This window comes from Manis pentadactyla, chromosome 4, assembly GCF_030020395.1.
Source record: "Manis pentadactyla isolate mManPen7 chromosome 4, mManPen7.hap1, whole genome shotgun sequence".
Classification (NCBI taxonomy): domain Eukaryota; kingdom Metazoa; phylum Chordata; class Mammalia; order Pholidota; family Manidae; genus Manis; species Manis pentadactyla.
The window spans coordinates 177,511,166-177,537,015 of record NC_080022.1 but is presented as its reverse complement, the minus strand read 5'-3'; the positions used below and the strand labels follow the sequence as shown (position 1 = coordinate 177,537,015).

The 25,850-nt window shown below is 46.6% G+C and overlaps 1 protein-coding gene across 2 annotated transcripts in view; it reads left to right on the top strand.

Moving 5' to 3' along the window:
* CACNG5 (calcium voltage-gated channel auxiliary subunit gamma 5) overlaps nucleotides 1-25,850 on the top strand; it is a 49,504-nt gene that overhangs the window by 12,636 nt on the left and 11,018 nt on the right. The window contains exon 2 of one of the 2 annotated variants that reach the window (XM_036899924.2): nucleotides 22,583-22,673. The exons of the other annotated variant lie outside the window; for it this stretch is intronic. The gene's annotated coding sequence lies outside the window, so the exon portion shown is untranslated. The remainder of the gene's footprint in view (nucleotides 1-22,582; nucleotides 22,674-25,850) is intronic. 2 annotated transcript variants of the gene reach the window in all.

Below are 25,850 nucleotides of genomic sequence, written 5' to 3'. Positions count from 1 at the left end.
CCCCACACACTCGGGGTCCTGAGGTGGTGAGCCAGGCAGCGGGTCTCAGCTGTGCCTCCCAGGACAGAACCCCTCGGGACACGGATCCCTGGGTAGCTTCTGGTTAGGAGGAGGCAGAGGGAGTGACAGTAAGAGTAACAGAAGCTAACATGTCTTGGGGACTTCTCATGTGTGGAGTCTCGGGGAAGCTTCCTGCCATTTGGTCCTTATGAGATACACCTTTCTGTCACATCTGTTTTGCAGACCAGGAATCAGACTTGGCTGGTAAGCATTGGCCTTGGGGTGCAAACCCAGGCTCTGAATCTCAAGTCCCACTACCCCGATACCGAGTGGATGGGTTGGAGCCCAAACGCTCCATGTGACCTTGGGTGAATTATTTACCTCTTTGAGTCTCAGTTTCCTGAATCTAAAATGAAGGGGAGAGTAGTTGCCACATAGGTTTGGTGTGATGATGACAGGGAGATAGCAGACATCACACAACGTCAGGCAACAGCAAGAGTGCTCAATACGTGGCAGTCGCTCGCTTTGTGTTCCTGGCCCTGTGGACGTGGAGCCTGTCACACCCACTCCATGACATCTGAGAGAAATTCTGCTGAAGTCTGGCTGGGAAAGAACAAAGCCAATGGGACCTTACAGGCACCTTGTCGGTGACCCTGGCCCCAAAGCCACCACCAAGGGTAAAGGGTATGGATACAAGGACAGTAGCTCCTATGCATATGCCCCTCGCCGGGTCTCCCATCCTGAGCGCTCTACTGTCCTTATCTGACAACACTGTGAGGTCATTGTCATCAACCATATTTTATAGATGAAGAAACTGAGGCACAGAGAGCTCAAACTTGCCCAGAGACTCCTAATTCATGAGTGTTAGAGCCAGGATTTAAACCCAAGGGGCCCATTGGACTTTTTGAGACCCTTGGAATTAGAGAAAGGAAAATGTAACCAAGTCATCAGGCACAGAGTCTGACTCCTCCAAAATCTTCTCTTCATTTAAAACAAAACTCTTCTCTGAACAGAAATCAGGGCAAGGTAATAAACTCAGCTCAAGTGTCATCTCCTCCAGGAAGCCCTCCCAGATGTTCCCTAGCAAGGGGCCATTGTTGTGCTCCTACGGCATCCCTGACATACCTCCATCAGCCAACCTGCCCCAAATATTTCCAGCATCTGTTTCTTTCCACCTGTCCCAACAGACCAGGGCTTGCCAGCAGGGTGCTTGCTGCCTGCTTGTTGAATGACATTCGTTCCCACTGATCACCAAAATCAATGCCCAGTGTTCCCTTTGCCCTTTGTACATCTTCCCGGGCCCTTGAAGCTTGTGTTCACCAGCTCTAATCATGGTGCCTCCCAGAGGTCAGTTACCAGATGTTGAAAACAGGTTCTAGAGTTCTGTGCCTGGGTGTCTGGCTGCTCCAGGGGGCAGAGAATCACTTGATTCTCAATGTGCAGCTGCAAGACCTTAAAAACCCAACCTGTCCTGCCTACTGCCCAGGGGTGCAGGGCCATGTGTGAAAGGGTGTGGCCAGGAGAGGCAGAGACCTCTGATGAGGGAAGCTGGAGTTGATGAGCAGTTACCTTGCGTCCAGCTCTGTGCTGACCACTTGCATCTAGACTCCTCTGTACCCCCAGATGCCTCCTCCTGCCGCGACTGCCTGTATGCATACACTTTTGGTATGCACTCCTTAAACTGTGGTGAGTCATGTTCTTTGATAAAATAGATGCAATCTTTACGGGCTAATTCTATGTTTAACTTATTGAGCCACCTCCAAACTGTTGGCCCCAGCAGTTGCACCATTTTGCATTTCCACCAGCATTATATGAGGATACTCCAGTTTCCCCACATCCTCGCCAAAGCTTGTTACAGGCAGGCCTCAGAGATATTTCAGGTTCAGTTCTAGACCACAGCAACAAAGCAAATATTGCACTGGTGTGAGTCAAATGAGTATTTTGGTTTCCCAGTATATATAAAAGTTATGTTTACTCTATACCATAGTCTACTAAGTATTCAGTAACATTATGTCTAAAAACACAATGTGCATACTTTAATTAAAATACACTTAGTTATGAAAAAATTCTAACCATCATCTGAACTTTCAGTGAGTCATAATCACTGATCACAGATCACCATAAAAAATATAGTAATAAAGAAAAAGTCTGCAATATTGCAAGAATTACTAAAATGTGGCAGAGATACAAAGAGAACAAATGCTGTTGAAAAAATGGTGCTGCTAGTCTTTCTCAAGGCAGGGTTCCCACAAACCTTCAGTTTGTAAATGATGCAGTATCTGTGAAGCACAGTTAAGTGAGGTAGGCTTGTACTTCCTGGAAATCTTTCTAACTGTGGCTATTTTCTATCTATGGTTATATTTTATGAGCACCTGGGAGCTCAGGGCAGTTAAGTGACTTGTCCAAGGCCACACAGCTGCTTGCTTTTCTTCTAGTGCTCATGTGAGGCCAGGGTCAGAGGCTTAAAGCTCATAAGCACCTCACTATCTCTGGCTCCCAACCCTGTACCTGGCATTCCTCTGCCCAGCATAGCTTGTGCTACAGAGGCCCCACCTTGGCATTCCTGGGCAGCAGGCGATGGCATGCCAGGAAGCAGTTCCTTCCCCCACACAGGTGCTACCCCCACCCCCAGCCTTTGCCCTAGGATGCAGGTGGAATGTGAGTGACGTCACCGTGAGGGCCCCACCTGTTTCCTAAGGGGCATGTTGTGTCCTGGAGGAGGCAGGTGGGATTCACTCTGTGCACAGAAAATGTCTCCTTTTACCTTCTGCTGCAGGCCAGCCTGTCCACGCTCCCCACCGACCTTCAGCTCCAGCTCCACTCTGAGATCACCAGCCTTGAGGCTGCCCCATAGCAAAAGTCCTGATCTTTCTCCTAGATCTCAACCCTGACAGCCCGGACCCCCCGAGCCCCCAGACACAAGTCCTGTCTAGGTGGCAGTGTGGAGCCATTGTGAGCTTTGTGGCCTCAGAAGCCGGGCACAGAGCCCACGCTCACCTCTCCCTGTCTGTGTGACCGTAGGCCGGTTCTGTGCCTTCTCTGAGCCTCCACTCCCACATAGGTGACCAGGAAATGTCGGGGTGGTGCTCACAGAGTCAGCTGGGGCCTGAGTGGGGTCGCAGAGACACGGCTGGAGCACCGCCAAGCCAAGGCCAGCGTTCCCAAACTGTCTTCCCCCTGCTGTCCCAACCAGCCTTGCCAATTGCTCGGCCTGATCTGAGATGCCTACTGAACTGGGACCCAACAGAAGGGATCCTGGCACCCAATCCCGCTCTTATTTTTTCCTTACCTGCCAGGTGAACTTGCTGCCCCAGCCCCAGGTCAAGACCTGAGGCCCTAGTTCCAGGGAAGCCCTTGCTGGCAGTAGCAGTCAGGGGTGGGGTGGCCTGAGCCCTTTCTGGGCTTGAACAATCCAGAGCATTTGTAGCAGGAATCCTATCCACCTTCAGATGTGAGAATCTGCCACAGGGAGCTCTTGTCCAAAACCCCAGCACCGGCACAGGTATGGGGGGCTAGAACCGCGGTGTCACAATAATCAGAGCCGATCCGACTGGAGGGGCTCCCATGGGCTGGACACGGTGCCATGTGAGCAACTAACGTGGCGCACTCAGTCCTCTCTCAGCTACGTGGAGAGGGTTCTATTTTTATCCTCCCTTTATATATGCAGATACTAAAGTACAGAGAGGAGAAGTGACTTGTCCAAAGTCACACAGCTAAGTGATTTGTGATCATCACACAGCTAAGAGCTGTGATTTGAACCCAGAACAAATTTGAATGAAAAACACATAACTTTTGTGACTTAATAGGACAGAGCCCTGGGTGTGAACTGGCAGGGGAGAGGGCCTTCCGCCTCTCATGTTTCCTGTGCTCTGGAAGCATTGATTGCCCCCCAAGGGCCCCGTGCTGGAGGCTGAGCACCATGGACTTGGCTCCCTGAGGGGAGGGGCTGGGCCCAGCACCCCGCCTTGGGGCCCCAGCTCTGAGTGCAGTGGGGGGCACGTGGTGACGTTCGGAGCTCACTCGGCCCTCTGCTCCCTGGGCTGCCACTTGCTGCCCCTCTCTGAAACCTTTCTCCTGGACATTGCTCCATATTTCCAGGGGCCCCTCTACCCTTCCCTCACCCTCCTGCCACAGGAAGCTTCCAGAAGCCTGAGGAGGGAGCAGCTGCCATGTGCCGGGAACTGTGCTAAGCCCCCACATTCAGTGTATTTTATCCTCTTAGCAACTCCACCAGCAAGTATTATTTCAGGTTCCCAGGAGAGAGGATGAAGGGCCTAAGAGCTTAACTGAAATGTCCAGATGAGCCCACAGAGTGGGCAGAACAGTCGTGTGCCAGACAAGTGGGGGCACTGGAGGGCCAAGGCTGCAGCTGATGACAGTGCTGGATGTGGGCTGGGCCCTGTGCATGAGTCACTGCGTGCACTTCTTACCATGTCCCCAGAATAGTTGCTGTGACTGTCCCCATTGAGGACCAGGCTCTACAAATTTGGCCTGACATGTTACTGGCTGATGATGCTGTTTGCACCGCTTGGAGTTAGCTCATCTTTGAATGGTATTTGAACCCAAGGCAGGTAGGAGTTTTCACCTCTGCAAGAGAGATGGGTTTGGGGCTGTGGCAGAGGTTCCTTGGACCTTCTCCCTCATTGCCCCACCCAGCTGGTGACCTGTGTTCAGATGCTGCTGATCAGGCCCCAGCACTGTGAGCAGTGAGGAGCCAGGACATCCAAATCAGATAAAGAGGCAGCCCCTGCTCATTGATTGAAAACTCGTTGTCAACCCAAGTGCCAGCAGGCGATGGCTGGCCATTAAGGAAGCATCATGCACTCACCCAGCTTCTAGATCAATTCATATCAAAACTACTGCCAACATTTTTTTCCATCCTGCCTCCGTGGAGAGAAATAAAGCGCGGGAGGCCCCATAGAGAGACATCATTCTCCTTTATTGAGTTACTCCCCACCTCTCCCCTCCCTCCGGATAGGAATGCCTGTCTCCCTCCTGATGAATGTGTGTGGTGAGACGGATGAGGAGCACATCATCAGAGAGCCCGGGGACCCCCCGCAGGGGGGAAGGCAGGCAGGCCCACGCGTCCAGCCCAGGGAGGGGCCCCGGGGCCCTGAGCCAAGTACGGGGGATTACACTCCCTGGCTCAGCAGCCCCCAGGACTCTGCTCTGGCGACTGCCTGGGGAGGCACCCTGCCTCTTTCTGGGGAGGGGGGGTACACGCAGGCAGGGGACTGTCCCCCAGAAGATGCAGTTCAAGTCTGCACTGGCCTCCCAGGCAGGACTCCTTTCTCAGACTTGGTTTTCTCACTGGCAGAGAGGGTTGTGCCATCCATAGCACTGTTTTCCTGGGTTGATGGGAAGTCACAAACCCATTTGAAAGTGTTTAGTAAAACATCATTGATGCTGAGGGTCAAGGTCAATGCAGTCAATCAACAAATGCTTCTGTGCTGTGTAGTTTCTCCATGTTTGCCTGATGACACACCCCATTGTCTCAGAGGCCCCTGTGTGTGTAACTTGTATGGGGTCAGATGGTCAGAGATACAGTTTAGATCACTGTGAAGGTCCAGAATTAAGTAACAAAGAAGACGAGGTAGCAGACCTAAAGCCCTTTAGCCCCCAGAAGGTGGGTCTCAGTGAGTCATAAACAAGCCAGTAGAGGTTAGAAAACAAATCAACAGTCAGACCACCTCCAGCCCCAGAAGCCCCTCAACTCCTGCAAACTGCTCAGGCTGCAAGTGGGCACTCTCCACAGGCTTGCACATCTTCCCAGGACCCCTTTCCTGGTGTGTGCCACTTGCTTTACTCCCTTCTATGCCCCCCCGACCTTGGCAGCCCCATCTTTGCTGTCTTGGCCTTTGGCTGAAATTTACAGGGGGGGTGGGGGTGCATTAATGGCCTGCAGAGCTCCATGTGACTTGAGCATTGGTAGACTGAAGTCAGTTGTCCGTTAAGCTTTAGAACTGAACACTCCACTTAGCAGTGTATATGGGACACAGTTAAATAATGAAAATAAAAATAGAACAATGCAAAAGCCTGGGGCAGGCTGCCTTCTGCCCCAGGAACAGGCAGAGAAGGCCATCCCAGGGGGACAGGAGGGAGCTCACAGTCAGCCTCCCTCGGCCATCAAGTTGCTATGGTTTAAGATTTATTTTTTTCTTTATATATAGGTCACCTTTTGTTAATTTTTAAATTAAAGTATGCATACACACACACACACACACCCCAACTGGAGAAATAATTTGTGCTTGTTACAGCACATTGGGAAATGTAGAAAAGTAGGAAGAGGCAGCTTTCCCTTCTCTCCCCAACTGCATAATGCTGTGTGGGGTTGTTAGAGATAATACCTAGTTTAGTATTATTAGAGGTAATGCCTAGTACCAACCCTAGGAAAGAAAAGGGGATAAAAACCAGGGATTGAACTAAAGACTCCAGTTTGGGCAATAAGTAAGACTCAGCTAACATTCACCCATCCAACTACCAGCACTTAAGAAGACGTTTAAGTGCACAGCTGACTCGTAAGAAAGGCAGAAGTCCTCGAGGAACTCAAACTCAGAGCTTTGAGCATGCAAGCTGACACCAAGGAGGCCCAGGGGATATGAGACCCAGATATGCCCCTCGTAGCCCTGGAGTCTTAATGCCCACCCAGGGACAGGAAGATGTGGCCTTGGGTCCTGGCAAGACCCGAAGTTGCCACCGAGACCCATCCATGAATAGGAAGCTATATATCTGCCCTCTATCGGCCCAAGAAAGCTGCCAGGACATTTCACTCTGTCCAGATGCACTAGGTAGGGAGGAAAATGTTTCCTTCAAGAAGCCAAAGGGCAAAGAGTGAGCTACCCATAGATGCAAAGTCTAAATTTACAACACCCCCCTCCCACAAGGGGGAGAAATCTGGAGCCAAGAATTTAATGTAAATCCTTGGACTGATGGAACCTGTAGCTCACCCAGCTGAATCAAGTATAAAACTGCTTTCCAGAGACTCTTCCAAGACTCAGAGCCCATAGGATTCCCACAGAGGGAAAAAAGCCCTATTGAAGATGAGTCACAATAAAAATTGCAAGCCTTATGAGGACATGGTTTACCTTGAGGCAAGTTAGCACAGTCAGCAAATGGGAAAATTAGCATCTCAAGTACTTGATTGTAGAACCATTCAAAAAAATCATTTTAAAGTCCAATGTGTTTAAAATAACCAAGGAAATAAAAGGACTAGAAGCCATAATAAAATAACAGAGCAGATTTATCACCAGCATCAATGGTTTACAGAGAAAACAAAATCCAGAGCTGGTCCATTTGAAAAGGTTTATGAAACAGCTGCAACTATGGCAGTATTAGAAAGAAGAAAAGACACACAAAAGAAGATAAAATACAAACAATACTAAGAATGAAAAAAGGGGGCAAAGCTACACATGCAGTAATAATTTAACACATGAGAGAATATCCTGAGAGTTTATGCAAATAAGAGTGCCTTTCAAGAAGAAATAAAAGCTTGAATAGACTGTAGCCACTAATGAAATTGAAGTAGAATTAAAATATATTCACAAAAAGAAATAGGCCCTCATGATTTTACTGGCAAGTTTTACACCTGTAAGGAACTGATAATTGCTGTTTTATGTAAACTCCTTTATTATGCTTTAGGAAGCTAATCAACTTTTTAAAAGAATAATTTATATATGATATAATTCACCATTTTAAGCATACAGTTTGATGAACGTATGTATAGTCATGGTACTGAGCATTTCCATCACCTCGAAAAGTTCTCTTGTACCACTTTGCAGCCAATCTCCTGCCCACAACTGGTCTGCTTTCTGCCCCTCAAATTCTGCCTTTTCTACAATTACCTGTAAAGAGAATCATGCAATATGCAGTCTTTTGTATCTAGACTCTTTCACTTAATGTAATGTTTTTGAGATTCACCCATGTTGTAAGTACCCATAGCTTATTCCTTTTTATTGCTGAGTGGTATACTATTGTATGGACGTACCATCATTTGTTTATCATTCACCAGTTATGGACATTGGGTTGGTTCTACTTTGAGACTATTATAAATAGAGTTTCTATAGGAAACTGCAAACTGCTTTCTAAAGTAGTACCATTTTGCATTCCCACCAGCAATACAGGAGAGCTCCAGTTGCTCCAAATAATATGGCTAAAATTTGCCATATTAGTATGATAAAATACTAATCTTCATCAACAATTAGTATTGCCAGCCTTTTTAATTTTAGTTATTGTAGTATGTGTATATTACATCTCACTGTGGTTCTAATATAACCTTGATGATGAAACTAAATAGGACAGTGGGAAGAATTATAGGACCATCTTACCCATGAATATACATACAAATGTCATAAATATAATGTTAACAAACTAGAATAGATAGAGAGACCCTACAACAAAAGCAAGACTTACCTCAGCTCTGCAAGAATGGTTTAACATTAGGAAATCTATTAATGAAATTTACCTCTTAATGGATTAAAGGAGAAAAAATAAATATCCCAATAAATGTAGAAAAGATGTTAAAAGTCAATATGGTTGGTTGGTTGTCTGTTTTTTAAAAGGAACCTCATAGCAAATTAGCAATAGAACTTCTTGACCCTGGTAAGCTATATTTCCAACAAATATCCTACTTAATGTAGATGTTAGGATCATTCTCTTTCATATCAGATCTGTCTGTCTCTATCATCCCTTCTAAGTACTAGACCTCCTTAACTGTGCACTAAGAAAAAGAAATAGGAGATATCAGAATTGGAATGAAAAACTACGAAACTGCCAACATTCACAGATTATATGATCATCTACATAGAAAAATCCAAGAGAATCTTGTTCAGCGAAGTTGCTAAATACAAGATCAACATACAAAAATCAATAATAGACCAAGACATTCTAATATTTAAAAACTTCACGAAAGATACCGCAGCTGCAGACTGTGAGAAAATGTTTTAGCACATAAATATGATAACAGATTAAAAGATCATTATGTCATTCAAAGAAAAATGTGGTACATATTAAATAAAATTGGGGAAAAGGAACAGTAATATAGAAAGAATAAACAAATTCATCCATAATCCTATAAAAGCATCACTATTCATCATCCCACATGATAACAGATTTTTGTTCTACAAATTAGCAAATTACTGATATTTTGTATCCCACTTTTTTTTTGTATAACATTATCAGCATTTTCCATTAATGACTACATAATAGTCCATCGAGTGGCTAACCATACTTTACATAACCCTTCTCATTCAGAAAAACATTTTGATGGTTTCTTGGCATTTTTTGATGGCCCTGCAGAATGCCACGCGATCTCTGCCTTGCTCAGTCAGAAACAGTCCCCACGGCTGGTTTTAAAGTGAGAGGCACCTGAGCACCCTCTCCCATTACTCCCACCCTACCGGCGCCATCTTCCATTACCATACACTGGGGTCAGCCTCCTTGGTGGCCAGTCTTGTGTCCTTTCTGGACCAAGGAATGAAGATGAGCATCAGCTGAGAGCCCGCGACCTACTTTACAGCCACTCTGTAAAGAAGCCATCACTCCTGTATTATTGATGAGACTCTGAGGGGCAGAGCCAGTTGCCCGAGCATTTTGCTATTACAAGCCACAGTGAATAAATATCTTTGTGTGTTTTCGTACTTATATTTATATCTACTTCCTTAGCTGCAATTCCAAGAATTAGAATTATTGGGACCAAGAGAAATGAAAATGCTTAAGGCTCAATGCAGGTCGCCAAATTGCTTTTCAAAAGGGTTGCCACCACATGATACTCTCACCAGCAGAGAATAAAAGTTACTGTTTCAGAAATGAGGTTGTTTTTCCTAATTGAACTTATTTTGAGATAATTATAGACTCACATTCAGTTATAAGAAATCATACAGAATGATCCCATGTACCCATTACCCAGTTTTGCCCCCAATGGTAACTAACATCTTGCAAAATTGTATCACAATGTAGCACAACCAGGATTTTTACATGGGTGAGGTCAAGGTGCAGAACATTTTCAAAACTTGATGTTGCTCATTTAGAGCCACACTGGCCTCCCACCCTATCCACTCCAGTCCCTCATCCCAGCAACCACTAATTTACTCTCCATTGCTTATTTTTTGTCATTTCAAGAATGTTGTATATGTGGAATCATATATATAAAAGTTTCAAGGAAAATGATTGTCAAAAACCAGATGAAACAAACTTAGAAATACAACTATAGAAAACCTTTTATGCATTGGGTAGTCCCTATGCCAGCATTGTCCAATACAAATACAATGCAAGCCACATTATGCAATTAAAAATCTTCTACAGCCACATTAAAAATGTATAATGACATAGGTAAAATCAATATATCTTCTGTAGCCCAGTATACCTTTTCAACCTGTAATCGATGTTTTAAAAATCATTAATGAGATATTTTACATTATTTCTTTGTACTAAGTCTCAGAAATCTGGTGTTCGTTTTGTACTGACAGCGTGTCTCAATTTGGACTAGCCACATTTCAAGTGTTAAAAAGCCACATGTGGCTTGTGGCTGCCATATTGGATAGCTCATCTCTAGTCCAAACTGAACTGAAGTCAGACCGAGAGTGTGGGGCCTGTACGTCTCCAGGTTTGTGAGGGTCCCCTGCTGGCTAGTGACTCTCAACCTTGGCTGCACGTTGGAATCACCTGGAATTTTTTTAGATGCTGATGCCTCATCACCCCAACCCCACCTCTAGTCCCCTCCCAAAGGGTTGGAAGTATTTGGTCTTAGAAGGAGCCAGCATTGGGATTTCTTAAAAACCACAGGTCACAGTAAAGGGCAGCGGGGGTTGAAGTCCAGTGGTTAGAGGGCTTGAGGTCGAGTTCCATCCGATCCTGGCTGCATGGGATTCTGGGAGAGGTCTGGGGGTGCCACTTGTTTTTCTCAGTTCCCAGCCTGACCTTTTGGAGAACAGGCACTTTCCTTTCTAGCTGTTCCTGAAAGCCTCTGCGCTCTCTGGCCCTGCAGAATGCCACGCGATCTCTGCCTTGCTCAGTCAGAAACAGTCCCCACGGCTGGTCTTAAAGTGAGAGGCACCTGAGCACCCTCACCCATTACTCCCACCCTACCGGCACCATCCTCCATTACCATACACTGGGGTCAGCCTCCTTGGTGGCCAGTCTTGCATCCTTTCTGGACCAAGGAATGAAGATGAGCATCAGCTGAGAGCCTGCGACCTACTTTACAGCCACTCTGTAAAGAAGCCATCACTCCTGTATTATTGATGAGACTCTGAGGGGCAGAGCCAGTTGCCCGAGGCTCCAGCTCCTCCCCAGCACAGGCAGGACTGGAAGCCAGACATCCCCCCAGGGCCCCCACTGCACATCCAGGCCTCCTTGCCAAACGGCCAATGGGATTATGAGCAGTGAGGGCCACTGAGGTCCACACTTGTCTGGCCCCCAGCTTCTTTTTCCAGACCAGCAACTCTGAGACCTGCGAGGTGGCATCCCTGGCTGAGAAACAGGGAGAACAGCAGGCCTTGCCTCCCCCACATTGTCCCCAACCATCTCTGGGGCACCCAGTGAACAGTGAAACCCTCCTCCTTGGCCCCGAGTCCCCTCCAGGCTTTAGTCCTCTGATCCAGTCGGGAGACATTAAAATCTCTTTTAAAATACCATAAGCACCTTGATTTCATCTCTTGAGAGTCATGAGGCATTTGCTGGGGTGCAGACTTCCCTCTAAGAGCCACGGAGCCGCTTCCAGGGCCTGGGAGCCCACAGACCCTCACCCTGCCTCCCGTGCAGCCCTGGGCGCCCTCACCCACATAGGGGCCATGCTCAGAGCCAGGGCATTGCAGGCCTCGGGTGGGCCCAGACAACCCTTCATCTTAAGTCATGGGGTGTAAGGGGGGCATGGGCATTGTGTTGACAGCTAACTGTTCAGAGTAACGCGTCCTCCCCTGTTAACGCTTTTCTCGCCCTGCTTGTCTCATTCATGGTTGAAGTGGCTGACCCATCATCTTCCTTCCAGTTCAGGAGGACTGGAGCTCCAGACCCCCCTTGACCTGTCTAGCTCTCTGTATGACCCAGGGCTGGGGACTCAATAATGCAGGGCTGTGGGGCAGTGGAGAGAGGGGAGGCTTAGGCATGCGTGCTGCAGACCCTTAGAATCCTGAATTATGGTAAAACACGCTGGAGGCAGAGACACGGTGCTGGCAGACGGTATTTACAGAAGCACATCCCGGTGCTTTGTAACCTGGCCAGGCCACATTGACTGCCTTGCCTAGTCCTGGGGACGTGAGGGAGGCATGCCTTCTGCAGGGCTCCAAACTGGCCTCCAAGTGAGACCCAGGTGCTTCTCCAAAGAACTGTTGCCTGGCTTTGTCCCTGGGCTGCCCTCACCCCTCCTTTCTCCCTTCTCCCATAAGAAAGAATCATCAGAAAAAGGAAGATCTCTCTTGAGCACAGACGCTGACTATAAGCCTGGAGGCGGGGCTAGGCACAGCCAGAATAACTGCTTTCTTCTCCTCTTCTGCCTGCCCCTCCCGCCGCCTCCTTCTCCTTCCCCTTCCTCATCTCCCCCTCCGTAATCACTGCTTTATACGGAAAATCTCGGTTTGTCCCTGTACCTGAGCCATGCCAACGCCAAGGAGAAAAGGACTTGAAATCTTCAGCCCTTACCTTAGGCAAGAGGCTGGTAATGTTGAAAAAATTAGGACAAAGTTTCCACTGGACAGTCAGGAATCTCCACTTTTCCGAAGAGAGAGTTTCCAAGGTGGTGAGCTAAGCACTTTGTCAAAACTCCCAGAGGGCCAGGCTGACCGTTGGACAAGAGGCAGTTCAGTGTAGCAGATACAGGGCCCGATTGCTGCTTTCAAATCCCCGCTCCCTCGCTTTCTAGCTGGGTGACCTTGGGCAAACGGCTTAACCACCAACCCCCTCATCTATAAAGTGGGCATAATGACTACAGTTAAGATTAACTGTGTGCACAGACACTGCACCAGGTTGGAGCTCCTATTTTAAGCTGGTTACGTGTTAGCTCACTTAATTCTCATTATCCTATTAAAAAACTACTAGTACTACCTCCATTTTAATAACAGTGCATACCCCAAGGGGTATTTTGCAAGAATTATGTGAATTAATATGTGTAAATTGCTTGGAACAGTGTCTGGCACATAGTCCTAGTCCAGTCAACATCAGTCTCCAGGAATGGAGGCGGCCAACGTTTCCATAAGGGAGAAAAGCAGCAGAACCAGAGTCCGGATGCCGAGGAAAGAGAATCCCTGGGCCCAGCTCACTCTGCAGGATTCCGCAGCCTGGATCTGATCGATGGCCAATGTCACCAAAATTAGATCAAGTCTGAACATTTTTCCTGTCTACACATATTAAGACACAGGGTACCAAGTTGTTTTTCATTTCTCACTGGCTTTTACTGCACCCGGTAGCCGCGGGGACAGCGATGGTACATGCTAGGTCGGGCTGTTGGAGGTGTGAGCCGGAGGAGGCGGCCGCAGGAACAGGCTTCTAATTGCCCACAATTAGGACTTCATGCCAGTGAATTATGTGGTTTGCAACTCCCCCTCGCAGCTCTCTTTAAGTGGAATCTAAAGAAAGAAGGGAGTATACAATCCTGCTTTTTCTAAAGGGAATTTTGATTTCTGCAAATGCTGCAAAATGAAAATCCATTTCTGTTGGAGCGGGAATGAGGGGGTGGCCCCTTTCATGACCCCTGGTGTTAGGACTGGTCAGGGCATCTGCTGGTGGGCTGGTGGTCTCCTCTGCTACCAGGGTCCCTGATGTGCCACACAGCTGGGTGTGACTTGGTAGGGCCGAGGGAAGGGTGTGCCTGGGGTTCATGGCCATTGGCAAGGCTGGGAGTGATGAAAGTCAGGTCAGGACAGATGTTTGCTCGAGAACCCACCTCTGTGTTGTTGAAAAAAGAAGGCAGAATTTTTTTAATTTGTGGATTAAATGGATGACCAGAAGGGCTGGTCTCCTTAGCTGCCTGGGAGAGAAATGCACAGGGCTTGGGTACCAGGCACACCTAGATTTGAATCTAATCTCTATCAGTTATGGGCTGGATGACCACCACGTATTCAGCCTCAGGTTCCCCTATGTAAAGAAAGATAATAATGTGACTTTGGCGGGTCCATAGCAGAAGGAGATTATAGATGCTCAGTCCAATCAGTAGCAACTATCACCCCCCTCCCCTCCACCTCCACCTCCTCCTCCTCCTCCTCCCCCTAATTGTTTGCCTGCTCTAAAGCTCATATTCTGAGTCTCTGATGCATGTCTGTGCCCAGCGTGCATTCACAATGCAGGCCTGTGAACTAAAAACACTAGTTTCCATTACCTGCAAAGCTCCAAAGTCAGCCTCGGTGGTGAGTGCCCTACACCACCACCCCCTTATCAAGTGCTGCCATCCTAAGTGCCTTCACATGAACCAGTTCACAAGTCCCTAAAACCACCCTGTGAGGAAGCATTACTATAATCCCATTCTACAGACTAGGAAGCCATTCAGGTAATTCTTTATGTGAATCATTTAATGAAATCCTCAGCCAGCCTGTCAAAGTGGGTATGTCTCCAGGCGGGAGCTGAATCTGAAATCATTTGATCCATTGAGCCGTGGAACACAGATGGATGGCTAGAAAAAAAAGGGAGGAAATGGAGCCCTTGTCCCCCCTCCCTGATGCCTCCTGGGGTAGATGTGGCTCAGGAAATGGGGAGAGGTGGGGAGACTCTGAGGGGGGTGGACACTTAGAGCCGGGGGTGTCCAAGGGGAGCGCCATGGCCATGTGCCCCCTGCCCCTCTGCCGGTCCCCCGCCGGGGCGGGCACAGCAGCCCCCTCCCTCTGCCCGGCTCTCTTCTCTTCTGGCTGCACTGAAGGCAGGACCTCAGCCCCCAGCTCCTCACACAGGGAAGCCATCACCATGTTCTCATTTCTGCCACAGCAGGGGGTGGATCACGATGGAGAAACATGCCTGCAAGGAAGGGAAGACGGGCATTCATCTCCCTTCCTTCTGAAAGCATTGCCTTAAGAAGGGAGTTGCTGAAGCCCTCTGAACACGCGTACTTGGGGGCCTAATCACAGAGCAACCCTCCCCCACTTCTTTTATATTGATTCAGTGGAGCTGGTTCTCCCCTTGGCTCTAGATGAACACTTGGCAGCCTCGGTGGCTTTTCTGGCCTCTCACCAATACGAAGTTCCCCAGCCAGTAACCGGACCGTCCAGTCCCGATAGTCCAACTTCCCTTATTTCCTCCCTGGCCCAGCTGTGTGGTGGTGGGAAGCCCAGAGCACGCCAAGGGGTCCAGCTGGCCCCTTTTCTCCTTTGCTGCCCTCCTCCCGGGTGCTGCAGTTTGGAGGGGGAGCGGGAAGAGGAGGCAGGAGAGGTAGAAGAGTGCCTGCTACGGTCATGAGAGGGCGTCATGAGAGGGCACAAACTCTCTGGGCTTGGGGGTGTTCGAGGCTGGGCCTGCCTCCCATTGTCCTTTCCCTGGGTGCGTCAGAGATGCCCGCGCCAGGGCCTTCTAAGGTGTAGCTCCCTTCCTGCGGGCTTTGCTCCCTCGTGGTTCCTTCCTCAAACTCACGGGCATCCAGTGGTTTTCCCCAGCTTCTGTCTGCCAAGGCTCCTTCGCCGTCGCTGGCAGCCATCTCCGCGCCAGCACCCTCAGCCCGGCCCACCCGTCTGTGGACATGCTCGCGTAACCGCTGGCCCCAGCAAACCCATAGCAGTGCAAGCCAATTGCAGAGCATCAGCAAACTGCTTTGCTCCCACCACCCGAGCAAGTAGCCAACATCTCTGTCCTTCTAGATATTCTAGGCCTGAGTCACACACCAGGCCGCCTGTCTCCCAGCATCCATCAGATCCTCTCACAGACTTGAGGTTGTTTGGGGCAGGGATTCCCGGATCCTCAGGCCCTCTGTGAAATGAGGGATGTTTAACAGCTAGGGGTACAGCAGTAACCCTCTCTTAGATTCTTCTCCCAAAGCTCTCATGGTCTTCACCTCAATGAACAGTCTCACTGTCAGTGGGTGGTGCAGCCCTTTTAGACTCACAAAGCCAGTTCACCATCGCCTCATTATGCTGTCTTATAGCATGTCTGCTTACAATTTGGAATATACTATCTACTGTCTTAGGAATCTTTTTTTCCTGTCTCTATATATTTGTATATGTATAATTTATAAATATATAAATATATATGCACACATATAAAATATTTATATAGTATACCTGATTAGTTTTTTTACCCAAGAGTACCATACTATACACTACATACCAGGACTTTTGCATTTAGCACTTAATAATCTTGGAAAGATTTCCATATTGAACATATAGAGGTTCCTCATATTTAATAGTTACAAAGTATTCTAGTACGTGGCTGAATTCTAATTTACTTCCCCAGCCCCACCATTGGTCATTTGAGTTGCTTACTGTTCCTTGTGATTGCATATGGTGCTGCAGAGATATCCTTCTATAGGCATCTTGGTAGTGTTGTGAATATATACAGAGTAGCAGAATTACTAGGTCATGCGATAACTGCACTTTTTATTTTGGTAGGCATCACCAGATAGATCTGTACACTTTGACCAAGTGTATATGGCAGTGCCTGTGTCACACAACCTTGCTAGCCCTGGATATTCATTCTCTCTCTCTCTCTCATGCATACACACACACACACACACACACACACACACACACACGCTAGGGCTTTACCAGTTATGCTGGTGGATTTGTTTGTATTGAATGCTTGCTTGCTTTTCATTCAGTTCTGCTATCTTATTATTTTCTTCTACTTATTTGGGGGAGGGATTTTATTTGAAATTTTTCTCCATCTTCCCGAGACATGTAGTTAGATCATTTACTTTCAGCCTTACTTTTTTTCTAATATATGCTCTTAAGGTTATAATTTTCTTAAGCTAACTTTACCCCACAAGTTTTGATAAGTCATATTTTCATCATTATTGGTTCAATGCACAATCTTAAAATTAATTAGAGAGAAAAAGGCACATTCGCTTTAAAGTAATTCTATGTACATTTTAAACCCACCATACTATTAATTTTTTCTTTTACACTCAACTATTTATTTAGACTTACCCATATAATTACTCTTCTCATTCTTCCTTCTTTCCTGTATCTGTGTTGCCTCTGTACTGTATTATTCTGCCTGAAGGCTCTCTTGAGTATTTATTTTGATGCAAGTTTGCTGATAACAGATTTCCTCAATTTTTGCTTGTCTGAAAATATGTTTATTTTTCCTTCAATGCTGAAGGATATTTTTTCTGGGTATGGAATTCTAAGTTGATGATAATACCCTTTTTAAAGCACAGTTAAAGGGTCATCATGTTGTGTTCTGACTCCCATCATTCCTGTTTGTGGTGTGTCTTTTTTTGTCATGGTCTTGCTTCTTGATATGTCTGGTAACTTTTGAGTGAATGCTACACATTTGTATGGAAAATTGTAGGAGTTCTTGATGGTGTTATCTTTCCCCAAATCGGATTTGCTTTTGCTTTTGCTCTTCACAGTCTGTTAGATCAAAGCTTGCCTACATCCTATCATGAGTTGAGCTGATTTGACATGGGTTACAATCTTGATGAAGGCTGATCTCTTACTTATTCACCTAATTGTGTGAGCCTTCCCAGGTCCTCAGTTTGAAAGAATGGGCTATTTATCAGACCTGTCCTCATTGGTGAGCCCTGAACTCTAACATTTGACTCCATAGCATCATCTATCTGTTGTAAGACCTTCACAGCTCTTAGCTCAGCCTCTCAGACCCACACCCCGTATGAACTCATACATGCTTCAAGTGGAAAAGTTGTACAAAATGTCAAGCTTATATCAAAACGTTTCTTTTATCTTTGGGTCTTGACCTCTAAAATCTTGGTTTCCTTGATTTCTCTACGTGTCTGTAAACATATATTTTACACTTTATTCAGCCATTCTAGTTAGTGTCTGAAAGCGAGTTCGTCTAATATAAGCTAGTTCATCAGAGCCAGACATGGAACTTAGCCAGAGTCTGAACTCTCTTTTTAGTTCCATTGATTGATTGATTTGATGATGTTTTAATCAGCATCAAACTGTTTTAATTGTAGTAGCTACATAATAAGCATACATACCTGGTAGTTCCCACTCATCTGTCTTTATTTTTTAAAGGATTTTCCAGGCTATTCTCAAATGTTGTTTCCTCTAATTTGACTCCAGAATCAATTGTCATCTTCTAAAAAGAATTCATTGCATTAAATTCATAAATTAGAGAGAATTGACATTTTTCATAAAATGTTTTCATTGTCTTTCTATCCAAAAACATGATGTTTTATTTTACTTACCAGTCTTGTTTTATGTTCATCACTAGTTTTAAGGTTTTCTTTATGCAGCACCAGCACATAACTTGTTAAGTTTATTCCCCTATAATTTACCATTTTATTGCTGCATAGATAGCATTATATTTTCCAACTGGCTACTGTGTTATAGCTGTTGATTTTTTATGTTATGTTTGTGTCCACCCTTTTATCTCCACAATAGTATTCTTCCTAATGATTCTTTTCAGTGGATTTTGACCTAGGCATCCATATGTCTGCAGTCTTTCACTGGTGATGATGATTCACCTCAAAAAGTCTCAAATCTCTGATGTAAGACATTTTGCCTCATTTACATAGGAGGCCCTGAAATTTCCTGGAGCATCAATAATAATATAGAAGCCTTAGTCCTGAAAATCATGTTGACACAGTTAGGATAGCAGTCAGGGCACAGCAGAGCCCAGATTCTAATGCTTTCTTTATTCTCAACAGATATAGGGAGGACTCTTCTGATGTGGGGCAGTTGAGAATTTTCTGTGTCTATACAGGGGGACCTTTGTTATACCCCAGGCAACAAGGGTAAAACTACCTTTGAAACCTTTTGAACAAGGTGTGACAGTACTTCTAAGAGTGCTAAAATATTTCCTACCCTTTACTCCAGAAATTGCACCTGAAAAAATTTATCTGGAGAAAATACTTGCAGATGTCTGCAGATATTTAGCTAGAAGGGTGTTTGCCCATCATTGTTTACAGTAGGGAGGATTTTGTAAACAACCTAGCTGTTCCACAGTAGGGGAAATGGTTATAACAGTTTTGGTGTATCCAAATCAGAGATATATATTCTGCAGGTATTAAAAATACTGCGGAAATATTGATGCAGTTAAGTAAAATAAAATCAGACTATGCAATAGTATGTGCAGAAAGGTCACATTTCTAATGCATAAAAAATTTTAATTTGTATAGAAAAGTTTTCAAAGAAAATAATATTAATGATATAATCACTATTATCACTATTTGGTTGGTACTCCCTGGTTATATGCTCTTCCACTTGGCTTTGTGCCTATGGCCAGGCTTTGGAGAAATGTCGTGGATACCTTACAAGCTATCCTGTTGGACCTTCAACAAAGTCTCTTTTCAGCAATCTCTCTGGTTGGATTTCTTTTTCTGGCAAAAGCAGTGGCCCTTGGTGGGTACCCATGGTGCCCCTTGGTTTCCTATTGAAACCAGTCCATCAGTAACCTTCTGCCAAACCAGTTTTGTCAGACACTGACATCCTAGAAGGTTTGCCCACACAGTGTCACAGAGTTGTGCCAGAGCTCTGCATCCTTGGCTCTATAGCCTGCATTCCTGGCAGGCAGTCTGGCTGGGGTTTTTGCTCTTATTCTTGAGTCTGAGAGTGCTTGAAATGCAGAGAGCACACTCCCTGGGTTTTGCTTTTGTCAAAGGACAGCCAGTCCTCGCCTGGCAATACTCACATTCTCCAAAGAACATTAGCACTGTGGCAGGGAGAGCTTGGTGAGGCCAGCATGGAAAACGGGCCACTCATCAGTGCCTAGCTGGCAGCTTCATCACCTCTTGGTGGAAGGCAGTGTCTCTAATTAAAGGGGGGGTCCCAAATTGGGAGAGCAGGATAGTAATGACACCTAGAGGTCTCCAAGGCTTAGGTGACAAACTTCCTTCTAACGCTGAGCCTCCATTGTACTTAATACTTAAACAGTTGATACATGTTTGCTATTATATTTATTATCTGTGTCTACAGAAATGTCATGGTACCCACCCACCACGAAGGCACCCTTTATATCATTATGCAGAGCACTGTAGTTCCTGAAGTAAGAACCTAAAATCTCTTTGGTCCAAATGCCTTAGTTGATATGGAGGTGAGGGAGGAGACAGGGGGCCTGAAATTTGGTAAGGATGGAAATGAGGACAATTCTGCAGGGAACAACTGCCATGATGAGAAGGAGGTTGGAGAGCAGGATGGATACAAGGAAGTCTGGACCATTTTGCCCCTTTTCAGTAACATTTACCCTATTAAGTCCGCCCTGTTCATTGACCTTTCGTGTCAGGTGGTTTTAATCTCCGACTGCAGCACTGTTCTGAGATGGCCTGAAGCAGCCACCTTATTCTATTACACTTGTGTAAATCTTCACCACAAAGGAATATAAGGCTATCCCTTTATACAGATGAAGATCCTGAGGTTCAGAGTGGTCATGGGACTTGCTGATGACGTGATGTGGAAGAATTGGCATTCCAACTCAGATTGGCCTGATCCCTCAGGCCCTCCATTACTAAGTCTACATTCCAGAGTGACTCTTGAGGTTTATATCATACTTAGGCAGTAAGAAGAAGATGCTAATTAATTGAGTAATAGGGTTATTTTGGTAACTTTCACTAATAACAAATTCCCTCAAAACAGAATGGTATAAAACACAACTATCGTTTTGCTCATGATTTTGTGGGCCAGGAATTTGGGAAGTGCTCAGCTGGGCAGTTCTTGTTCGGAGTTTCTCATGAGGATGCAGTCAGATATTGGCTGGGGCTGCAGCAATCTGAAGGTTCAACTGGGCTGGACTTCAGGATGGCTGGGTAGCCCCATGCCTGGGAGCTCAGCCAGGCTGTCCACCAGAGCACCTATGCATGGCCTCCAAGGCAGTGGTTCTCAATCAGGGGTGTTTTGCCGCCCAGGGGACATTTTTATTGATTATAGCTAGGGTGCTACTTCATTTGGTGGATAGAGGTTAGAGATGCTACTGAGCATCTTCATATGCACATGACACCTCCCAGTACAGAACTACCTAGCCCCAAATGTCAGTAGTGCATGGCAATCTCAGGGGCCTTGGGCTGCTTACATGATTTCTTACTTCTTTCCCCTTGAGCGTGCTCCCAAGGGAACTAGGTGGACTGCAGGTCCTTTTATGACCCAGCCTCAGAAGTTACAACGCATCACTTACGTGTGCTCTACTGGTTGAAGTCATCATAAACCTGCCTAAGACTCAGCCTGTATGGACCCCACTTCTGAATGGGAGGAGTGTCAAAGAATTTGTGGTCACTTTTTCACCACCCTAGAATGGAAAGGGGATCAGCATGATGGGAAGCAGCAAAAGCCATAGGACCCCTGGGGGTTGGCCTCTGGTCACCAGCTCACCCTGCTGGGTGTTGGCCAAACTGATGCCGAGTCACTAGGCCAGCTCACAGGGGCAGCTGCTGTAACTGGCTCAGAAGTCCTGTTGAGAGCCCCTGCACCCCAAATCCTCATCAACTACTGGGTTTTCTCTGGGCTAGTAGGAAACGGAGATCAGGGTGTCTACACTGGACCGTCCTTCCACTTTCTGTCTCCTTCTCTGCAGTTCAACCCTGTCCATCCTCCCCAGCAGCTCCTAACTGGGCTCTCACTCATGCCTGTAACGTCACCTATCTCAGCACCTAAGCCCTTTATTGCAAGCCTTTTTATTATTGGCTTGGGCAGGGAAATGCACCATTAGTGATTTAATCTCCACAAGACATTTCTTCCTAATTGCTAGCCAGGGATGATAATTAGTGACTGTTAATTCCTGATAATTAACAAGTTAATACTTAGAGGTAATGGCACCAGGATAATCATCTTAAAAGGCTCAAAGCTGCCGTGCTTCTGGGCCCCTTGCTCCAAAGGATGACGCTGCATTTCAGCATCTCTAGCCCAGGAGTTTAGCTGGGCCCTGCATTTCACTTTTGTTTATGAGGACAGTGATTGGAGAATTGATGGCTCTAGTCTTTAGTTTTCTTCTCTGCCTATAGAAATAATACATGCTCTTTTAGAAGCTTTGTTGAGTGCAGAAAAATGTAAAGACAATCAAATATACATAACCTTATTACCCGGAAGCATCCACTGTCAACATTTTGGTTTATTTCTTCCCAGTCCCTGAATTTTTTTTCACAGTCGAGTTCAAGTTAAACAAGTTGTTTTACATCCCGCTTTATTCATTTGATATTATAGCATAGACATCTTCTCTGATGGTAGCAACTTATAAAAATGGTCTGCCTCCCCCATCAGAAAAACCAAATGGATGGGGCTCTTGGGAAGGAGAGCGAGCATGTGAAAGCAAAGCCGTGGGCACAGGCCTGATTGCGAGGGAACTAGGAACTCTCTCTAGACCACAGTATCTGCAAGGGCACTCCTGGCCCTGCCCCCACCCACTGAAGACAGCGAGAGGAGGACAATGTGTACACACGTGCCCAGTTACACAGGAACAAAAAGACTGCAAGGCAGTGATTTAAGGTGTTAATAATGGAGTTGTTTTCAGAGTAGAGAAACACAGGTAATTTTCATCTTCTGCCTTATAATTTTCCATGCAGGACAGAGAAAAAAAAGCACTGGATCAGTTTTCAAAAGATTTCCAGCTCATACTCTTGTTGTGCCTCCGTGGCGCTGGCTGGGTAATCCCAGGTAATCTCCCCTCTGGACCTGGATTTCCTAATACAGGCTTAGAGGGAAATATTAAGGGGGTTTTCTTCCCGTCCTAGAAAGGGGGTTTTCAAAATCGGAAATGCTGAGTTAGAGTGCACTTCCCTGAACCTGACATGGGAAGATACACCCCTGGCCCCTCGTAGCAAGCCCAGGTGGATCAGGCAGAGAGGAGCCCTCATGCAACACTTGCCTATTTACAAAGGCAGTCTTCCGTATTATCATGCCACCTACATTCTTAGATTCCCTAGTGACCTACTCTGTGCCTCTTCGCTCCAACCCTTCTTAAAACCCATTTATTTCTTCCATAGGGAGATAGTATAGCTGGAGCATAGACTTGGAATTATTCCTAGGTGTCAACCCTCCATCTGCCACGCACCTGGGATGTTCTTAGGCTCCTTAACATCTCTGAGCCTCAGACCCCATCTATGAAATGGGGCTAATACTACCTGTTTATGGGATTCTGTGAGGTCATGATGAGATCAAAGGCTTTCAGTACTCCGCCAATGGTATTCTTTATAAATAAATATGGTTTCATAATAGAAGTATAAATATAGTCGTTTAATAAGATGGTTGTTTTCCATTCTGTGCAGACTTCCATAAATTTGCTATGTACTCTGGAAGGGGGCTTTCCCCTTCTCCCAGCTCCCTCCGGGCTTCACAGGCTGCCAGTGTAGGGGTTCCCAGGCTGGGTCAGCTCCAACCAGCTCTTTTATGTTTTGCTTTTATAGATTCAGATCCAGTCTTCTCTCTACTTTCATCTTTCCAAATGTCCAAGATCCAAATCTTTTTCATCTCTCTGCCAAGTTTACCATTATAATTGGCAGTCCAGCTCCAGCCAGGCAGTGGAGGAGCCCCGTTCTGTCTGCCCCCCAAGAACAGAGGCTTATTAACCCACTGTTTCTCACAGTACTAAGTCCTTACACAGGTGAGGGCTTTAGATCTTCCAGAGCACTGTCATAGCTGCTGCTGCGTTCAATCCCCCAGCAATTTTGTGGAGTGGGTCAGGCAATTCTTTTTCATTCTCCATGGGGGGCAGCATCATTCCCAAAGTGGGTTCCACAGAACAAGAAGCCATTCTGTGGACAAATAAGTTTGGGAAACACTGGAACTAGAGAAGCTAAATGGGCTTTTCAAGACTTTAACATTTTAATGTACAATGTGACTCTTCAAAACCTAGATGCCGTGCTTCCCAAGCTTTCTTCCACCAGAGTCCTTTTTCTAGAATATTCCTTGGAAGTACTGCTCCATGGAACCCACTTTGGAAAACACTCATAGGGACAGCAGGAGAAAGGTCTTGAGAATGAGGCAGGGTGAAGTTCAAATGCAGGCACCGCCACTTGCTAGCTGAGTGATCTTGGGCAAGTTTCTTAACTTCTCTGATCCTCCGCTTGGGATGGTAATAGAGCTGTAAGGATTAACATAGAATAAGCGCTTAACAGAATGCCTAACAATGACGAGAGCCAATAAACTTTACGTTTATGATTAGTCTCTTCCCCCTATGTTACCCAGGAGAAAAACAGGGCTCAGAAAGGCTAGTTTTCCAGCTCACACAGCTCTTCCGTGACAGGGCTGAGTATGAAGTCCAGCTTTCCTGCCTCTCCGTTCAAGGCTCCTTGCAGCACCCCGGGCAGGTGTTCTCATCCGGGCATCGTACCCCTTTCTCCTCTCCTCCCCTTGCCCACACTAACCATCCGTGGTGTTCTAATTCCATTCTCTCTGGCAGATTTTGGGGTTTTGCAAGCCTCAAATGTAAGTGAAAGTACTTAGTAGACCACCATAAAAAGGTACTATCATTACCCCATCACAGCCCATCTGCCAATCCAAATAGCCATTTCCCTAGGCTTCCTCCAGGCAGCCTGCCTGCCACCCCTCCCGTCCTCATTGGGACCAAAGCTTCCACCTGCTAGGATGCTGCCCCACCCTCCCCCATAGTCGTGATGCTATTGTTTCCTATTTTTCCAGCTCGTGAACTCTGCAAGCTCCTGTGCCTCTGTTTTCCACTTCCACAGCAGCAAGCACAGGGCTCCACGCATAGTAGGTGCTTTATTAGATACTCATAAGCCCATCAGGAGCCAGATGCTCCACTGTGCCTCCTACCCCACTGAGTGGAGAATGACTTGGCTTGGTGGAAGGCTGGCTGTTCTGCATTTCATTTTTCCCTTTTTTGTCAAAGCCAGTGCAGGAGGGACTGGCTTGGATTAAACCCCAGCTCTCCGGTTTAATGATCCAGCGGACAGGGAGATTTAGCTTCGTGAACTCACACATGCCTCCAGGAGGCCAGCGTGGAGATCATTCTATTTATCAACTTCCCCATGAGCAGCTGATAGGGCAGGGCTGGGGCTGAGGAATCAGGGCCAGGATGTCCCCCCTTCTTGCAAAGAGCGCCCACTTTCCTCCCCCTTTCTCTTCCCCACCTCCTACAGGAAGCTCAGACTCCACAGACCAGTCAAACCTCCACACCTGAGTGTGGCTTCTGTCCCTTTCCTGCTGGCTCAGCCACGATCCACCTGTGTCTCAGCTGAGATATGATGCCATGTCTTGGGTAGGGTCCCTGCAATCATCCCTGGCCCTTGAGTTTGGTGCCGTGGCACCTGACACTTCCCTGAACAGGAACGTCCTGTTTCAAAATTTCTAACTTTGTGTTATTGCAAGAAGCCAATGAAAGACGCTGGCAGCTAGCGATGTTGCAGGCATGACTGGGTTAGGCGACGTACTGAGTTGCCCAGGCCCCACCCTCTTTAGAAATGGCTCTGTCTGCCCCTCCAGTCCCACTGGGCCACCCTCTTCTGGACTCTCATCACATCCTGGGCTTTCCACATCACAACAGTTACTACACTGTAGTGTTGTCCCTGTTTGCTTGGCACAGTCCTTCTCAGGTGTGCAACTCGCCTGGATCTTGTTAAAATGCAGACTCTGATTTACAGAGTTGTAGGGACCTGAGATTCCACTAGCTCCCAGGCGGTGCTGATGCTCCTGGTCCCTGGATTACACCTGGAGTAGCAAAGATCAATGCTTCGCACCCCGGGCTGCATGTTAGAATCCCTGGGAGCACTTAAAGATACCACCATCCCCGTGTGAGACGCATTGCATCAGAATCTCCGAGGCAGTAGGGATTCTTAGATGCTCCCTGGGGGACTAGATTGCAGGCAGAGTTCA